This window comes from Mus musculus, chromosome 4 (assembly GCF_000001635.26).
Source record: "Mus musculus strain C57BL/6J chromosome 4, GRCm38.p6 C57BL/6J".
NCBI classification, from domain to species: domain Eukaryota; kingdom Metazoa; phylum Chordata; class Mammalia; order Rodentia; family Muridae; genus Mus; species Mus musculus.
Window position 1 is genome coordinate 152,673,295 of NC_000070.6, and position 6,341 is coordinate 152,679,635.

Here is a 6,341-nt window from a genome sequence, read left to right on the forward strand (position 1 = left end):
CTCTGTGGATCTGGCAGGTCCAGCGAGGCTGTGTGTGGCAGTGCTGGCCTTCTGTGGCTGTCAGCAGAGGAAGGGTTTTGTGGAAGGGCCTGGATTTGCTCTTCTCTGGGAAGGTGGAGGAGAAGACCAGGCCTGGGGAAGCCATCGCTGCTGTCCCTGAAGTCCAGTTCCCTTGTCCTTCCTGGGTGGAGCTGAGCCGAGGGTGCTTCCTTTTAACTGGACTGAGGATAAACTCTGAGGTGCTGCTTCTGTACTCATTACAGAAAGGGATGTCTCAGAGGATGGAGTTGCATGTGTATGTACATGCCTGTGAATGTATGCGAGCGTATGTGTGTGTGAGTGCATGGGCATATGTGTGCTTTGATAGACAGACAGACAGAGACATGGAAACAGAGAGACAAAGAGAGAAGAGACAGAGACAGACAGACAGACAGACAGACAGAGATAGACAGTGAGACAGGCAGAGAGAGAGAGAGAGACAGACAGACAGACAGACAGACACTAGTGGATGAACATGGCCAGACAGAAGATCCTTGCTAAAGAGATCAGAGATTACAGGGCAGAGTAAGGAAGAAGAGCAACCCTGGTGGTCCTCATGCACCGTGCATGTACAGGTACCATGGAAACATCTTCCCTGCTGATGCAGGACCCATAGAGATTGTGATTCATTGAGACAGAACAAGAATCTTTTTAAAATGTATGATGATCCATTATGGATCTTTGTTTTAAAAACCGAGGTTCAGCCCTGAGTCTGCCTGGTGCTTACAACATCCCTGCCTCCTGTGAGAGTGTCCTTGCCTTAGAACTTGGTATGACTCTTGTTGTTGCCTGTTTTGCCTGATCAGGGAAGCCACACATGCTCTCTATGGCTGGCTCGGTCAGTGCAGGAAGGTTCGGTGGATCCCACTCATGTCCTGCCCTGGGGAGGGCCTGGCGGTGACAGATGGGCTGTTTTGTTCTTACCTGGGATGCGTCCCCTGATAGCCTCTCTTGGCGGCTCAGGCTTCAACAGAGTTCATAAATCCCTCTGGCAGCCCGGCTGACAGCCTGGGTACTTTTATTACCGAAGGCTAATTGCGCCTTCTCCATCTGCCTCTGGGAGGCTGGGCTGTCGGGAGGCAGTCAGTGCTGGCCATGCCCTGGGGAACAAAGGAGCAGCCTGTCAGAATCACAATGATGGGCAGCTCTGGACACTCCCTGCGCTGTGCTGAGCAAGATGTTTCCAGACAACGTTCCAGATGGGTGCTAACACAGCATCTACATTAAGAGAGAAAAACAGAGGCACAGAGATGTGACGTGGCTTTCCCAAAGTCACACAGTCATCAAAAGTCAGTTGAGTTTTAATCCAGGCATCCTGACCTGTGGTCCCATGAAAGATGCATTCACATCTTTTTTTCCTGGAACAGTCATGGCAGTGGAGACAAATGTAGTGGTGGAGGTGGTGGTGGAGGTAGAGGTGGTGGTGGAGGTAATGGTGGTGATGGTGATGATGGGATGGTGGTGATGATGGTGATGGTGTTGGTAATGTTGCTGGTGGAGCTGGAGGTATGTGGAGGCGGTTTTGGAGGTGGACATGGAGGTGGATGTGTTTGTTAGAGGGGCTGGAAGTTCCTTGGCTCTTCCTGGGTCCCATCAGCAAGCTGGCCCGACTCTAGCCCAGCCTCCCCCAGCTCTGAGATGCTGAGGAAGCTGGTAGCATGCTTGCACGGTTTTGCTTCCCTCCAGGCTCAGAGGCTTAGCGATGGAAATATTTTGTGTGTTTTGCAAGGTGGGGAGCGCTGGGATGCTGGAGTCTGTGGCTCCTCAGGCTGTAATACTCGACTCTGCGGGTGGCCTTGTTCCCAAGCCCTGAAAAGCATGCTTGAGGGCAGGGGCCTAATGAGATGAGCGTTGAGAAGCTGGCTTCTCACAGCTCAGGATCTGGCCAGGATGGGAAATGAACTATAAACATCGGGACAGAGGTTGCAGAGCCTCACAAATACCCTAATCATCCTTCCAAGGATTTGCCCCATGGCTGTCACAGGCAGAGTGACACTCTCGGCTGCTTCGGTTCCAACGAGTCTCAGCTGCAATTCCCCTCCACGTGCCTAGCAAGATATAAACTCTGCAGGCGAAGCAAAGGGCTTCTAAGGACTCCACACTACCACTGTCAACATGGTGAGGTGTGGGCCTGGTGAGGGTCTCTGAGCTGGGTGGCCCAGAATGCCTTCTGACATGCTTTCCTGAATGCAGACAGCTTGGACACCTGCCCATGGACTTTGCTTCAGAGCAGTTGTGAAATGTGCTTGGTGGCTGTTACCATGTGACTCCTCCATGGGGACGAGGTCGGAATTGGGTGGCTCACCATTATACCTCTTTAAGTCCCAAAGCCAAGGATGTAGGGGAAATGTCTCTAAAGTCACCAGGTGAAGGGAATGTGGAAAGTGGGCAGCAGAAGCCCTTTAAAAGGAAGGGTTTCCAGGAAGTATCTGGGAACTGCGGGGTTTCCTTTCAATCCCATTTGGATCCAGGGCATCCGCAAGTTCAGCACATCTTTCTTCCCCTCCCCCCCCCCCCAAAAGAAGGAAACCAAAGCTGGGAGAGGGAAGAGTCTTTGGTTCACCCTGGGATGTTTCACACTGGAATGGTTCACATTGGATGGTTCACACTGGGATGGTTCACACTGGAATGGTTCACACTGGGATGGTTCATATTGGGATGGATCACTGGGATGGTTCATCCTGAGATGGTTCACCCTGGGATGGTTCACTGGGATGGTTCACATTGGGATGGTTTACACTGGGATGGTTCACACTGAGATGGTTCACACTGGGATGGATCACACTGGGTTGGATCACACTGGGATGGTTCACACTGGGATGGACCACACTGGGAGGGATCACACTGGGTTGGTTCACACTGAGAGGGTTCACATTGGGATGGATTACACTGGGTTGGTTCACACTGACATGATGGTTCACACTGACATGATGGTTCACACTGGGATGGTTCACACTGACATGATGGTCCACACTGAGATGGTTCACACTAGTGGGTTCACACTGGGATGCTTCACACTGGGATGGTTCACACTGACATGATGGTTCACACTGAGAGGATTCACACTGGGATGGTCCACACTGAGATGAATACCAGAGCTGGAACTAGAGATGCTGGTAGCCTTTGTGTTACATTAGTATCTCAGCCAAGCTTCAACCATTAGAAAGTGACCCATTTACCTTTCAGGAGAGCTGTGTAGGTGAGTTGACAGGGACAGATTGGGAAAGACAAGTGATGGTCACAGTGTGTGATATCTCCTGGCTCTGAGTACCTTGTGGTGGTTTGTGAAGCAGGTGCTTGCCCATTTTATCCTTTTCCCAGACCTGCTGTCACTACATGAGCTTAGGATGGTTATTCTGTGAAATTGTGTTTTCAAGAACAAGGACAGACTATGAGCTCAAGAAAATACATTCTCTACCTGCCCATATACCCATTCTTCTACCATGGATCCACCTATCCATCCATCCGTCTGTCCGTCCGTCCGTCCGTCCATCCATCCATCCATCCATCCATCCATCCATCCATCCATCCATCCATCCATCCATCTACTGTGTGTCACAGGACTGTCATGCATCCCAGACCTCACAAAATGAGCAAAGTTTTGGCACTGTCTTTCAAATACTTCATACCACACCTGTCCCCTTCTTCAGCTGAAACCTGCCAAGTAGGCCACTTTGGAGAAAGCCCAAATGTTTTCTCTTAGCACAGTCCATCCTATCAGCTTCTCATCTGGACCAGTCCTCCCACCAGGATGCAAGTCCTGCCTTGCTTCTTCCTGAGACACATCTATAACATTGCACCCTATGTGCTCCTACAGCTGTCTGCCTCTCTCTTTGGTCACTTAGTACCTTCTGCTTCTGGTGGCCCATCTCGCACATGGGGCTGTTCTGCCATGTCATTGTGTGTGTGTGTGTGTGTGTGTGTGTGTGTGTGTGTGTGTTAGCATTGGCTTATTATCCTCTACTTTGTGACATTTTTTCTTCTTCTCGGAAGACATACACATGCATGGCGGGGCCTATGCTCACGCTGCCCACTTCCTAGATGCTTTCTCTGCTATTCGCTCCAGTGTCAGGAACTGTATACCCCTCTGCCTCAATTCTAGTGGGTCTTTTTTTTTTTTTTGGAGGAGGGTGCAGTGAACTTTATTGATGATATTTAAGAGAGTAGGGAGGGCTCCCTAGACCTCTCCTGTTATTATGGGGGTCTGGGGTGGAAATTGTGAGGGAGATGCTCAGTGTTGGGGGCTGAGTTGGGACAAGGACTCCTCAGCAACTGGGGGCCTCTCTCTTGCTCTCAGTGTCCTTGCTGTGGTGGGTGGTCCAGGGTTTCTTACTCCTTGGAGGCCATGTAGGCCATGTGGTTCACCACCATGTTGTTGTACCCATATTCATTGTCATACCAGGAATTGAGCTTTACAAAGTTGTCATTGAGAGCAATGCCAGCCCCAGCATAGAAAGTGGAAGAGTGGGAGTTGCTGTTGAGGTTGCAGGAGACAATGTGGTCCTCAGTGTAGCCTCAGTGTAGCCCAGGATATCCTTCAGTGCCCCCTTGGATGCCTGCTTCACCACCGTATGGATGTCATCATACTTGGCAGGTTTCTCCAGGTGGCATGTCAGATCCACAATGGATACATTGGAGGCAGGTTCTTCAAGTAGCTGTGCAGTCTCCATTCCAACAGCACTCCCTGCCGTGTGTGTGTGTGTGTGTGTGTGTGTGTGTGTGTGTGTGTGTGTGTGTACGCGCGCGCGTGTGTATTGTGGGATAGCAACACTTAAAATGGTCACACAGGCAGGAAAGGCAAGTTTCTCCCTAACCAGGCATTTGGACTCCTCCATTTTTCATCTACTCCCAGGTTATAGTCTTGTCCAGGGAGGGAGGGCTGGAAGCACGAATGGCTGCAGGCATTTGCTCCAGTGACTTCTCTGGGGAGGAATGCTTTCTGACCAGCATCTGGGGGGGGGGGTCCCTTCTCTCACCCCAACCCTTGCTCATTTTCAGACACCCACAGGTCTTCCAGGAGCTCCCATTGCTGTGAGGGACCAGGAGCTGGCTTCTCTTGCTGAGGACCCTCAGGTAGACCTTGTCAGAGAGCACTTGGATGAGTCCTGACTTGTTCTCATCTGCTCACTTCTTGTTGGCTCCTCCAAGCAATTGACACGAGCCATACGGTTTCCTGTGGGTGACCTGTCTGTAGGTCTGCCATCTGTCTGTCCTAGCAGCGTATAAAATGTGAACTGTCCCAGGCAGAGCTGAGCCCATCTCTGGTCTTAGTAGCTGGCACAGTGTCTGACGTAGGTTTTTTCCAGTTTGAGGAGTTTCATTAAAAACGCCAGCCGCTGCCAAGGAGGAAATCTCTTTAGGTCATTCCTTGGGGTATGGGCTGAGGGCTCAGAGCTCACTCTATGAACTTTGGCTTTCTCGTGATCTCTTCTCCCTTCCAACCTATTTCCTGTCATTTTTCTGTAATTGCAGAACTCTGGAAGACTTGAGTGAATAGCTCCAAAGAGATCACAGTTAAAAGCACCCTCTCTGGACTCAGTGTCTCCAGACATTGCACCATCTCTGCCTTCTCCTTGTCTGTTAGGCCGGGAGTCCCAGTGAGTGTCATCCTTCATGTGCGGCCATGACTGTGCCATCCTCCTGGGAAAGATGGGGAAGGGAGCGAGGTGAGGAGGCCGTCTGGCATCTGTGAAGTCTTCAGCCAGTATTTGTGGAATATGGATGAACTCATGAATGAAGTTTGGAAAACATCTGCATTTGGAAGAAGACACTCTCCCTCTGACATCCGGATGAGTTCAAAATGTGAGGAAGTCACAGCGACCCCCGTTCCCTTCTTCTCCCTCGCAGCCACCCGCCCATCTGTGCCCACCTGGCTAATCACGGGAGCTATTTTTATACCTGATGTTGTGGGAAGGTAGAAGATTAACAGCCCCAGAGATGCACATCTCTGCTATTAATATTAAACAGGGTATTAATTTTACCAGTAACAGATATTAAACATGCATCAGAGGTCATTATTTAATCTCCAGGAGTCATCCAGCTCCTTCCAGGAATAGGGCTGATTCTGGATGCCCCACCTCCCTTCCCTCAACTCAGGGGTGAATCAGAAAACAGTTTCCATTCCCCTGGAAAGAAGTGGGTAATTATAAACTTATAGCCGCCGCCGCCGAGGGAGAGGGTCTGAAAAATTACCACACTCAATTTCTGCATTAGTGTGAGACTCTCTGGACCTGGCTTGGGCTGTGCAAAGGGGCAGCTGAGGGCAGTCTCCTGATATCCTCTCTAACAGGGCTGCCTTGCCG

General features: G+C 50.6%; 1 pseudogene; it reads right to left on the reverse strand.

Annotated features, from left to right (window-relative positions):
* Gm13172 (predicted gene 13172) lies at positions 4,168-4,682 on the reverse strand (annotated as a pseudogene).